The following is a 13934-nucleotide window of genomic DNA, read 5'->3' as shown; positions in this document are numbered from 1 at the left end:
AAAAATTGCAGCTAGAACATTAAAAAAATATTATAGATAGAATTATTTTTGAATATACCAAAAAAAATTTATTACAAATACGAATCATTATTTTTATTTGAATTATTAAATTATTGAAATAAATTTGATTGAAATGAATTGTTAAAGTATTATTTCGTTATTCAAAAAAATTTATAATTTGTATCTATCTCATTTTGTTATCAATAGTTTGAATAATATTATAATATAATTTGATTATTATAATATATAAATATTATAATATAATTCGATTATTCTTTTGAAATCTCTAGATTATGTTTATCAATATTTTTATTTTTATATAGAAAATCATAATTTGATCTTCTTTTTTAAACCGATTTATTTCTGTAACCATTAAAATTGATCCAATTCTTCCATTTTTTAATGATAGATGAACTATTTCAATATTCTTGAGCAAATGTAGCTAATCGGATTACTCTGGATTGAGAGAATTTAATAGATTCAATTTTAAGATATTATATTAAAAAACATAATGCCACTAATATTTACAAAGTTCTCTCTTCTTTCTCTTTCTCTTTCTTCATTATTAAAAGAAATAAATACTTTTATACAAAAGTATATGAAGATGAAATAGATTGCCAATGGAAAACATAGTTCAACTATTCTAATCTAGAGAGCAGGAATTTAATTTTAACTTAACGAATAGTAATTTACGTGTCTCTCCCTTTCTCTCGTCCTTATTACATGACATGTATTATAAGTTTCACGAGCTTTTCTACATAAATAGATACACTAAACATATATAATACATATGTCTTGTTTAATTTGTCACCCGTTAGAAGCAGAAACTGGAACGCGCGATCAATTAATTTTACATTGCATTTAAAACTCGATGTAAAATAAGCCTCTTTACGATCGATAAAATATTACACACACACACATTGTTTCATTTCATATAAGTTACTATGTAATACGTACGTCTTTTCTCTCATAAATTGGAGCTGATAAGAATGTTCAGCATCGTGTCGCGAACAAAACGTCAACGGGAATTTATTCAGAATGGCGTGTGAAATAATTGTGTCTGTGACGCAATGTGAATACTTTCAAAGACGAAAAGTTTGCCTGGCTTAAAATCCGTCCTGACCGACTTTTGCGTGCGTGCGTGCGTGCGTATGTGCGTGTCGCACCTGTGTGCGTTGTGTGCGGGAAGTAATCTTTCGGATGGCGCCACTATCGCCGCCCTACCTACGGGCGGGTCCATACTAGGTCACGGGTCGATCTTCGCAACGTAACGTTCCAATTCGCGCTTGATATTGATCTGAGCTTTTCCGCCCACGTTACAAAACGCTCCCGGCGACCTGGCTCGCGCTTCCTACGTACGTTGCCGGCACAGTTAGAGAAGAAAATTATCGAAGGGAGAAACACGACTCCCTCTTTCTCTCATTCATCGAAATGCGCTTCCAAAGAAGCGGTCGTCCGGGTGTTATCTCTGTAACGACCTATCAGACTGTCCTACATTCCCTCGCGAAGCGACAGAAATGTATTTTATGGTTTTTTTCCCAGTTCTTAGATGAAAGCTTTTGTCGAATGTAACCGTATTAAATATTGCAGGCAAATATATATTTTGATTATTATTCGATTTTATTATTTCATTGAATTTCTCTTCATAATATTAGCTATTAGTACAGAAATGAAAAACACAATATTTCATTTAATAAAATCTATATAATTCTAAAATAATTTAAAAATCTAAAAATAATTTAATCTAAATAATATAAAATAATTTAAGTTTTTTTAATAAAAACATGGCGTATATAAAGCATCAAGATTACTTTTTTATTTTTCCAATAAAATGATGCAGCTTTTAACATATATTTCAATAATCACTCTATCTAGATGAATTTAATAATGTGATATAAATCAAAAAGAGACATAAATACATATCATTAATTTTTTCCACAACAAAGCCTTTTTTTTATTCTACATTTTTTACTTATTTTTTTACATTTTGACAATTGTACCATGATTTGAGATATATACTTAATTAAATAACGTAGAGATGTATATTTATAATATAATTAATCTACAGTTTTTATCAAATATACGAAATATATGAAACGAGACAGATAAATCTAAATTCTTGTTTGAAGCTAGTCAAAGAATTTGTAGATAAAAAAGCTGGTCTTATTATAATATTATAATAAACGATTATATTATTTTTTGTCGCAGAATGCTTATTTGAAAATGTTGAAACACGGACAGAACAAAGCTCAACAATTTCCACAATGAAATAATAAAGAATTCCTGACATGGTGTACACACGTGCACACGAATGACGGCGGCTAACACCACAGCCAGTCTAAATTTCACGATCGATCAGTTTCGGATATGCGGGCGTGTTCGGTCTCGATGGAGAACTTAAAGTTCGACGCTGATGAAACTTATACACTTCCTCCCTCCCTCCCTCCCTCTCGTAACAGTTCAATAACCCTCGCGAGCCACGAACCGAAATTACAAATGAGAATTACAACAGGAATAGGCAGGGAGTAGAACGAGAGAGAAAGAGAGAGAGAGAGAGAGCACGGGAGTGCTAGTTACGAAATATTCCGTCCCGTGCTTTTCGCCGAGTTGGTACGACACTCCGCGATCGATCACCTGCGACCGCCCGTTAAAATAGACCGGCCACCCTCTTCTCCCTCATCTACGTCATCGCCGCGTCCTTGAGAATTCAACCCTCATATGCGACCTCCGCGGTACGTCTAAATATGACACCCCTGATGACTCTTCATAATTTTCTCTCTCGCTCTTTCTCTCGGCATCCCCGTGCGGTCCTCGTGCGCAAGAGCATTCACGTTTATGTACAATATCTTGCAGAAAAATTGTATGCTTGCTTATCAGTGATAATTGGCACGAGCGCGACGATATATTGAATCGAATGCCGGTAATAAAGGAGAGAGAGAGAGAGAGAGAGGAAGAAGGAGAGCAGAATCGTATTGTTTTAGATTACGCTACTCGAGAAGACTCTCGGGTTTATTCGAATGGGAGAGAGGAATACATTTCTAACGATGGAGTTTAACTTTCCACTTTTTTCCGCCACCCTACAATAACCGTTATGTGCAATTTGTGCGTGGCAATTTTCTCGAGCAAATACCGGGGCATTGTTAAATTGCCTTCGCTCATGAGAAAGAGAGACTTCGACGGGCTGTCGCCGCAGATTTAAATCTCGTCGGCTTGATTTCCAGGATATACCCGGTCGATATATCCCGGACGGCGCCGTCCAAAGGAATTTTCTCGTCGAATATATACGATGAAGAAAAATCGCGTTTTTTTTTTCCTTTCTTTTCGCCGTCGTCGAGCGGGAGATGCAAAGGAGAATCCCGTTTCTAGGACGAATGTTTTCGGTACGATCAATATATCCCCTCTTCTTCCCTTCACTGTCGTCGTCGAAACTACCCTCGTGCCTCTTAAAGGGTCATTCCGTCAAAAGCCTCTTGTACTTTCCCTTATTGCCGAGCCGTGAAGGCCTTGATGTCCTAGTTGGCCTCTTTTGCCAACGTCCTCTGTCTGACTGTACTGTTGACCCTGAGGAGAACTCGAGTGCGAGAAAGTCGCTTGATTACGCGAATTGATGAATCCGCGTATTACCGCCCGCGAAACTGGCGAATGCACTTTTAACATACATTGTGCGAATATTCTCGTTGCGTTTTGATTTGTCGTTACGCAAGAATAAAATCACTTTCTCGTATTTCACGCCCGTTACGAAAAAGAGAGATCATTTTCCCGAATCAGTGAGTTCCGAGTTGATATTTTTCTTTTTATTAAATTTAATTTTGTCACGTTTATAAATTTTAGAGAGATCTCGATAAATTTTTTTTATTTTATATGCAGGAATTGAACTTTTATTTTCTTCACACAAACAGTAAACAAACAGTTTTTCATTTCATGAGATTTGAATGAAGAAAAATTGCAGATTAAATAATTTCAAGAAAGAATGATGTGATTGCTTAAGGGATCCAAAGGTAGATGTTAGATTGAGAATTGAAATGGAAAGTAATAGAACAATTTTGATTCATATTAAGATAAAATTATACTACATTTGCATGTATATTTTATATACAATTATTTATATTTTAGAAAAACATTTTATCTCCCTCTCTCTTGCATTACTTTAAATTATTATTACGTTATCTGGGTCTTATATAATTATCGATATCGTATTGTTCTCGCGTCATTTACGAAAAAGAAGAAATAAAAAGGCGACAGGCGGAAATGGCAATTTTTCTCGGTACGAATGCAATTTTGCGATACAAATGAAATTACGCTTCGTGCCTTCCCGATCCATTGTTCAATCGATCGTCGACGATTGGGCCATAGCCGTAGCGACAGCACGAGAAAAAGGACATTCTACCTTATTGACTACACGTCGATCACTTTCCCCGCGTCGTGTCACTCACGCCTGAAACTTGTAGCCGCAAGAAATGCATTAGCCCACGACGCGACGGACGGTTGTAACACGCTCGCTTTATTATGAAAGCGATCGTTACCACCACTCCATGTGAAACCCGGAATTTCGCGCGACGTGATCGACACCATTGCGTCAGCGTTTGACTTCCCGTTTATTTTCAACAGGCCCGATCTTCGGAGCCTCGCCAATCGCGGGTCGTATCGATAGCTTTTACTCGATATTCACGTGTCAAAATTCTCTACGGTTCTAGAATATCGATTCCTCAAAAAACATTCTCGAAATTTTAGCATCTCGAAGTAAAATGTCAGATTACGTGATGCGAGGATCCTTGTCTCTCAGAGAAGCTACGCTAATTTTGAAGAGTATTTTCAGCGAAGAGTATTTTCGCGCATCGGTAATCGATGGCGCGACACGTGCACGAGATTCGTTTTACCGTTTTAGAATGTTTTTTTTTTTTTACAAAGTCAAACGCGCGTTGTATATTTTCGACTCGAGCAGACACTCGCGATTGCGTATTCGCCGCATTTCATCTGCGCGCAAGCGCAGGAGAGGACGCCCGGGAGTCCTCTTTTTATCTTCTTTCGGGGATTATTTCGAAATTGGATCAGGTCACAGAGCCGTACGACGTGACTCACGGGCGTGTGTCTCGCGAAATTGTCCTCCAACGATTCTCGCACGGCGGAGATTACCAGGCATTCCATCAGGCGAACGCGTCACGAAAGCGCATCAAGAAAGTGCCGTGTTTATTTTTTTTCTTCCCTTTTTCTTTTCTTTTAACCGCCGACACATCGTCATCTGCTCTTCCTAAACGCTCAATAATAGGCGCAAACAAGCGATAGGAGTCTATTGTTTGCATTGACACGCTCTGAATCATCATTGACGCGCCTTCGTGAAGAAATCGCAAAATCTCAGTGACTAAACATGTGTGCCATCAAAACGTATCGAATTAGATCATGTGTCAATGGCTCTAGATGTTTGAATATTTTATCGAATAGCAAATACGTGATCCCATTCGAAGAAACGCGGCCTATCTGATATTTATTCCATAAACTCTCCTCTCTTCGGACATGCTCGCATATATCCGTTCAAATTGAAAGTAAAATGCAATGTAACAAAAAGTATTCACAAGATCTTCCTTATTTAAACATTGTCTAAATTTTTCAGAGCTTCTTTAATTTTACTTTCATTTTATCGTTAATATTGAAATTAATTTTGTTAGAACTTTTAAAATTACGATAATTTTTCCGACTCTTTCCTATTGACGATTGAGATATTTCACGAAAAGAAAATTAAAAGATTAGAAGGATAAGATCTAAAATCAACGAGATGAATTGTTTTGCAGTGACTCACATAAACAGTGTCAACATTACAATACGCGACGACACACGCATCGCCGCACGAACTTTGACCTGTGAACCTTGGCTAGGAAGACTTTACTTGATTCATGGTCACTGCAATTATGAGTCGCGCGTTTCTCGCCTACGTCAATTCGCCAAATTTTTTACCCCGTTTTCATTACACGGAATGGCTCTTTGAAAATGATTTTTCTTTTTTTTTTTTTTTAATTCAGCCCGACACTTTTACTATGCGGTTTCGCATACTATTACAACAGTTTGCGATTCTATTGCAACTTTTTTGCGCAAGCGTGCATGCCGTTTCTCGCTTTGTCGCGTCCGTGAGGATCCGGCGAATGTATATTTGAGATCGGTCGAACAAAACGAGAACGCCTTGCGAGTTGCTCGATAATGGCTAAAGATTAAATCTCTCGATTTATGGGGTGTTTTATCATTATTCGACGGAGCGTAAAGTCGTAATTATCGTTTCTTTTTATTAAGCGGAGCCGCAGTTTATTTCCACCGCATGATAAAAACAGCTGATTCGTCAGACTGCGCGCGCGCGCGCGCGCACGTTGCTTGTATTGTTTATAAGAGAGGACTTATATTCAAGAGTCAAAAAGATATCTATTTTTAGCATTTTAGAATTTTTTTGCAGAGCTATTAACTTTATTCCGGCAGATTTTTGATCAATACCTTTGTATACGTATATTAATGAGTGATACATAAAATTTTTAATTAGAAAAATTAAAAAATAGGCCCAAGTTTTGTTCGTTGCTGTAACCATCGTAGCTTTTACATAGTTTATCTGAAACAAAAAAAATTCTTGAAATATATTACTAAATCTAATCTTTGTCGTAGCTAATTCTAGAAATTCTTAAAATTCTTCTTTAATAAAATGACGCATTTCTATCTAAAGATGTTTTTTATTTGTAAAAAAAAAATTGTACGGTTTTTTTTATGAAAAACTACAGCTCTAAAAAAAAGTTCCTACATGAAGACTGCATAATTTCATGTAAAATAAATAGAAAAAATAATGAAGTAAATCTATTTCAGTCGAGATATTTTGTCACCTTTAGATACACTTTAAGAAAATATAAAAATTGATTTTTTTCCTCTTCTGGTTGTATGTCCCTCCCTTAATGTATTTGGCGTCAATATATATATAACGAACTTTTCTCCGTTTGTGTTTGCAGTTGAAGGACGAAACTCAAGGATAGAGGACAGAGGCAGATCTCCGTAGTAGCGGACACACAATAAGGTAACTTTCCTTTCCCGGATAATGGAACGGGCCGCGTGTATATGTGAACGTGTGCGTGAATGTATCGGCCGCCCGATGTGTATGCCCGAGTCTCCCTCGTTCGATCGAACTTTCACATGACACGCGACGCGTGTCTTCCTACGAGATAACGAAAGATACGACCTCGCTCAAAAGCCTCGCGATTAACCTTTTGGCACGCATGCCACGCTCATTAGTGGCTAATTATTTCGCGCGTTTATTCGGAAGGTGTTATGTAAATCCCAGGCAGATCACAATGATACATATGAGCGTTATCTTTTCGCGATTTTTTCTCCGAACCGGCTATCTGTGAATCTCGGCGAGATAAACGGCGTTTCTCGAGAATTTTTTCGCGTCGCAAAAAAAGGAGAAAAAACAAAAGACATGCATATATATCGACTTGATAAGATTTCTCCGAGTCGCAATTATGAAAATGAAACGTAATTACCAAGTGAAAACGCAATGATGTCGCGGTATCAATTCGCCCTGATAAAAGCGTTTCAATTGGTATGTTGCCATTGAGAGAGAGAGAGACCTCGGTCTACCGCAAATCCATTTGGCCAGCTTGACATTCGGTTGATAAGCGGAATTTACAAGCTCGATCGTACGCGCTTATCGGCGACAAAAGTATGTTTAACCACACGGACCGCATATCCGCGACGATACGTGCGTGTTCTTGCAGGACCTATAGATAGATATATATTATAGGTGCAGGTATAGATATGATGCTAGATATAGATATATTATAGATGCAAGTTTCTCTCGCAAATTATATACGCGTGTGCATGAGACATATGCATATATGTGAGAAAAATTTTAAAAGAAGAGGATTAAGAAGAATGTTTTTTGACCCTCACAAGATTTTTAAGAAACAATTTTTTTGTACTGTATGATCATTACGAATGTTAAAAATAATCATTAGCCGAGAAAAAAATCACTGTGGTAAACTTAAGCCCTTTTTATGCCTAAATAAGTAAACTAATAAAATATTTTTATTTATGATACTGTGCTCTGCCATCGTATTAACGATTTAAATTACACTATATGTCGTCCCTAAGGTGAAGATAAAGATTTCATGAAGATTTTGAAAACATTATAAACGATGCTGTCCGTGATTTGTTTTGCTAGACAGATGAAAATGGATCGTCGAATTCTGAGCAATCATTATTAGAAGATTTAAAAATCATGTTTAATATGTCCAAAAAAGATAAAAACAAAAAATCTAAAAAAAATTAGAAGGCAAAATGAAAAGTGAAATAATAAAATAAAAAAGATATTGAAACCTCTCGAGTTTTTTTCTTATCTAATTGTTATTTTTGATGACATTCCTAATGATCATATAATACAAATAAAAAAAAAAAATAATTTTTTGAAAATCCTGCGAGGGCTTATTGACCCTTCTCCTTTGTCAAATTTAGAAATTCATTAATCATATTGATTTCAATTTAAATTTATACGATCAAAAATTCATGAATTTATTAAACGAATAACCTGATTGCAAAATTACAATTTTAATTTATATTCTGATTTAATTTGAAATATATTGAATGTATTATTATTATTTAATTACACATCATATTTCCGCATGTAAATTACAATGGAAGTGGAAAAAGATGCGTAGTATTTGGACATACGTAATTCCTGAATCGAGAGATTCCTCTCAAAAATACATTGTGCGCACATTATTTTTTTTTTTTTTTAATCCATTTCGGTATCTCAGATTGTAATTTCTCGCTTTGCGCATGAGGGGTCACAACAAGCATTCGTTCGCCATAACAACGCTATTTACGCCACTCGCTCTGGAAATAGTCTCACTGGCTGACTTCCAGATGGATATTTTTCACTTCCACGTTAAACTCGCGAGGCGCGTAAGTTTTTAACGAAATCAGCAGACAGTCGCGAGATGAGACAATCCCCGTTTCCGACGCACACTCTGCAAAGATGAGGGCAGGGCGAAAACAAAGATGTAATCGCGATGATAGGCCGGTTGTAGAGAAACGAATCCTCGTGTTTCGGCGCGAAATCGATTTTAAATGGCACTAAAGCGAACGACAACTGCGCGAGTTTATCTGGACGAAAGCATCGACGATTGTTTCGGAGAGATTCTAATTCCGATATCGAGTATATATTATTATATCAAAAATAATATATACTCTATAATATACTAATAATATATATTATATCGAAAATAAGCGTTCGTCCGATAAAAAGATTAGCGTGAAACGAGTGGAAGATAAAATTGCCATTCTATGTCGTTTCCCGCGCGTAATCTTTCTCAAGGTAGAAATCGACGGACGCAGTCTGCCTCCTTTTAATTGATTAATACACATTGAATTTTCGGTTCGATATGATGTACGAGATTTATGTCGTCCAATTCAATTATTATTTCCCGATACTACAATCTTTACTACCGCAAAAAGTTCAATAGTGTCGAGAGCCATAAAAATTCAAGGCTTAGAAAGAAGTCCATAAACTTGGCGTTGTAACATTCGCGGCGTAAATATATTCGACGTCTGATATCTTCTCATCGCAGCGACGCTGTAATCTCTACTTTTCGCGATGAAGCGTATAATAACATTGCGGGATATAAAACTGCTGAAAGCAAGACGGCGACATTCTGTCAGAGATCTAAAATAGATTTTTTTATTTACGCTCGAAAGACTATACGGATTTATCGGAGTTAATTCGTCAAACGATAATGTAAATACATTATCTCGTAGAGTGTATATGTCCAACATGCGTGCGTCTTGAAAAAAAAAAAAAAAATCGTTCTTATTTATTATTCCGACGTGCGTCTCGCCTGGCGAATTCTTTCTTCGGCTACTCACAAATCCGTTGTACGATCGCGTAAGAACACGCGTACGTGGCTTAATGCTTCGTCCATTAGCAATAACTTTGAGCGTCCGCGATTGGAACGAAATGCGATGCCAAATGCGAGAGAGAGAGAGATGCGCATATATATACAATGTGTATATATATTTCGCCACGTAACACACTGATATATATATATATATATATATATATATATATATATATATATATATATATATATAATAATGCCTCTAATAATACGGCGGAGATCGTTCTTCTCAGTCTCCTATGAACGGCCTGCGGTCTTAGTCGTTACGACACATCAGGCTGATTTAAATTTCGTCTATCGCCAAGCAACGATCCTTAATGTACCCGCGATGCAACGATAAATCGCTTGAGCGGCCAACATTCCTCGCGCCAACGCAAAGTGTCCTCCGTTGAGCTGGCATGCGTTCGCCTTTTTATTATGGGACGAAGAAAATTGGAAGAATCTCCGGCGATTCTTCCACTCTCGCGAATTGTTTTGTACGAAACAATGAAAAATGATTAAAATATATAATATAAACAAAAAGTGCGTAATTATATATACAGCTTATCATCTGATTATGAGAAAATAAAATTGAAAGCGAAAATTTTTATACACTTTTTTCAAAATCTGATTCATTAATCAGACACGTCTAACGATAAATTTTGACAATATTTTGATAATATAAAATTTTTAGAGTCAAAAATTCTATCTTTTTCCAAATAAAAAAATTTACTTTTAATATTTAAGATAAAAATAATATATCTTCTCTCTTATTTTAAGGATTTCTAATATTTCTACAGTATTTAAAATAATGATTAATATCTATTACCTGTTTGTCAAATTTATTTTCAAATTTTTACGAAACTCATGATCACGAGCTCGATCTTTTCCTTCGCGCTCCTTACGTAATCGATGGCATAGCCAAGGACAATAGAAACATTATGCATTTCATTACGTGCATTAATAACTCTCGCGCTATATATATTTGAAGTCCGATTCTCGCTCTGCAGATTCAAACTTGTGGGCTAATCGCTTATTCGATCCTTTCACCGATGAGGGGTAGCAGGAAGATGTGTGTGGAATAAAATTTATATAAAAAAAACATATTTTCCTTAATTATTAATTTAGATTAAAAATGAGACATTGATGATAAGTTATTGACTTAACCGTTATATGACTAGAGGCAAAATAGCTTTCTTTCCCTACGTTGTATACCGTGTAAAATGATTTCGGGATCTCATTCACGCTGGCACTCGCCGGTCACTCGGTCGGCCGTGATATTCCTGGGATGACACACGGCACGCACCTTTGCCCCCTCTCGTCGCAGATGAGATCTCTCTATTTATAAATGTGGGTCGACTGGTGTGTGCAGTCGGCGCGGTTTCGTCATTATTATTCGGTTTCGGGTGAGAACGCAGCGGATGCGCGCCGACATTAATCGACATTTTTGAATCGAATTTGGCATTGTTCGCCAATTCTAAAGATAGCCGTCGTTGCAGCCGTGAACGCTGTTGTCATCTGTGCGGCGAGTTAATTAATCGGTGAGACGAGATGAAGGGAGGGGGGGTTATATTTTTGTAAACATAAATAACACAGTTCAACATAAAAAAAATACACAAGAAAAAAGATAATTATTTTTTTTTTGTATTTAATTATAATAAGTATTGTTATATATTTAAACATTCACGATAATTATTTTGGATACAAATTTTGAAATTTTTTCTACTCGTGTCATTTTGTTATCAACGATTCATGTATATATTCAGCGATTTAAAAAACATTCAAGTTTGAGTATAAACATAATTGAATATTATTTGATAGATGTAATTTGCAACTTTTTCGCAATAAACTTCATATTTAATCATGAATATCTTGTTAATTGACATTCAACAATTTTTCTTTATAAATCGAAATTTCTGTCAATATACTTAATTTTGTGATTGCAAGAAAATTTTTCCAACATGTCATAGATATAACATGGTAAAATACACGAAAATGGCTTACTTTTGCAAGCTTAATCACAAATGTCTCAAAAGTGCGATACGATGGGAGATCAATTTAAAAACTGGAATCGTGTTTAGCGTCAAAAAAATTGCGAGAATCGATTACTCTTTTTCTTGCGTCTGAAAAAAAATTATTTTTTTATTAAAGTTATCTCTATCGTAATTCTGTGCGTCATCTATATATTTAATACACGTTGACACATACATACACGATTGTGAAGAATAAACTTTCCAAAGGTAAAGCTATTTTGGCCGTAATAATGCGCATCTTGCCGATTCATCGACTTTCGCAGAAATACGTACGTCTTGAAGATAAAAAAATGAGTCGTACTTACACATTTGCTTTAATTCAGTTATATATTTCACTCTTAGCAACGCGACAAGATTACTACTCGCGACAAGTTCTCATCGCTCGTAAACTGGAAATTGCATCTCCGTGTCGCGCGAGCACGCAAAGGCCTGCTCGTAAACACGATTAAAAGGGATTGGCACGAATCTCACCGAGATCTCGCGTTCTCATTGAAGGTCGGAGATCTCTAGAGTCTCTGATAAAGCCTGCTAAAATACCGGAAGCGGCATCGTTTCGAACACAATACCTAATATCAGTCGGCCTTATAATGATTCTTTATTACTTTTCGTTTGTTTGTTCAACAAGGATACGAATGATGGAATGTTTTATGACAGACGAGGACGTCGATCGTAATTTGTCTCGCATAATAAAGTTAATAATTATATTTTTTCACTTGTGCGACGCAAATGACAGATCGAATGCTATAAATTGCCACTGATGGCTAAGGGTAGAACCGCTGCTACGGGACGTGGAAGAGGGGAAGGGAGAGAGGAGAGGATTTGACAGAACACGTGTTGACGGTGAGACTGCTATCATCAAAAACGAATTAGCGAAATCTGGCTTTTGTTAGCGCTTTGACGGGGAACGAAATAACTGTCGCGCGTGGAACGCATCCGCACGAAATCCCAGTGTTTTCAATCTCGCGGCGAGCCAGCGCGGAACGGAATGCGTATTCGTGACATTTGAAGGGGTGGTCTTAAATTAAAACGGTAGCGGCGAGAAGAGAGGTGGCTGAGCTGGCAGAGCATAAAAGAACGCGGCGATTGCCACATCGCTGCTTTTGGCAGCGGCTCTTCCTCCGGACGATCGATCTTCTGCTTCTTCTTTCACCTCCTCCTCCTCCCCCTCCTCTTCCTCCTCCTCCTCCTCCTCCTCTTCTTTTTTCATCTCGACAATATGTTCGATTGACCAATCACGAATCGACGTCTCGCTTTGCCGCACATTTGTCGACGCTAAGATATTTTTGGAATTGCGTCTCTTAGCGCCGGTTTGATAAAAAATTTGTTTATGCACGACGCGACGACAGATACATTAATTCCCTTTTCAAATCGATCGACGCTTCGGATCAATCTCATTGACAGCGGATAAAGTATCCGAGACTTTGGATCATCCGTCAGTTGAAGAGAGAGAGAGAGAAAGAGAGAGAGAGGTTTATCGGATTTCATTTATTAACGCATGAATCGCTTGAAAATCTCAAGATATTCTTTTCAGAATGTTTATTTATAAAGATTAATAGATTATATCATGACACAATGAAGTGAAATGTACGTGAGGCAATGTATCACAAATATGTATAAAGTCGTGCTATTTGCAATTATGCTTTCTGGCATGCGGCAAAGTAGCGCCACGTTGTCTGTCACAATACTTTTATCTCTAATTATATTCGACCTTGTAATGTACGAAGTAAGTTGATTAAATATAGCGAGGACGATCATTAAAGTATCTCGATCGCGTCGAGGAGAAGATTAGATACAATGTAAACATGATGTTACTTACATAATATACGGACAAAAATATAACGTTGATGTGTAAATGAGACGTGGCGTGAATAACTCTCGGGAAAGATTCTTTTACACCTCCTTCGATGATTATGTAATAATTAATTATCGTATGTTGCGATCGCCAATTGTCTTCAATGGATTGAGAGATACGCTGTAAAGAATTAATTAAGAGCGTCGTTAAGAG

At 36.7% G+C, this 13934-nt stretch overlaps 2 protein-coding genes across 5 annotated transcripts in view; one reads left to right on the top strand and one right to left on the bottom strand.

Annotated features, from left to right (window-relative positions):
- LOC126858795 (protein Tob1-like) overlaps window positions 1–13934 on the top strand; it is a 172371-nt gene that overhangs the window by 112226 nt on the left and 46211 nt on the right. For both annotated transcript variants that reach the window (XM_050609411.1, XM_050609403.1), the window contains one exon: window positions 6975–7039. The gene's annotated coding sequence lies outside the window, so the exon portion shown is untranslated. The remainder of the gene's footprint in view (window positions 1–6974; window positions 7040–13934) is intronic.
- The window catches only part of LOC126859271 (uncharacterized), a 39077-nt gene that overhangs the window by 14470 nt on the left and 10673 nt on the right, over window positions 1–13934 (bottom strand). Inside the window, exon 2 of one of the 3 annotated variants that reach the window (XR_007688782.1) lies at window positions 12653–13901. The exons of the other annotated variants lie outside the window; for them this stretch is intronic. The gene's annotated coding sequence lies outside the window, so the exon portion shown is untranslated. Of the gene's footprint in view, window positions 1–12652; window positions 13902–13934 lie in introns of those variants that run through there. 3 annotated transcript variants of the gene reach the window in all.

Source organism: Cataglyphis hispanica, chromosome 1 (genome assembly GCF_021464435.1).
Source record: "Cataglyphis hispanica isolate Lineage 1 chromosome 1, ULB_Chis1_1.0, whole genome shotgun sequence".
NCBI classification, from domain to species: Eukaryota; Metazoa; Arthropoda; class Insecta; order Hymenoptera; family Formicidae; genus Cataglyphis; species Cataglyphis hispanica.
Note: the sequence above shows the minus strand (reverse complement) of the source record. Positions and strands in the feature narration are given on the sequence as shown.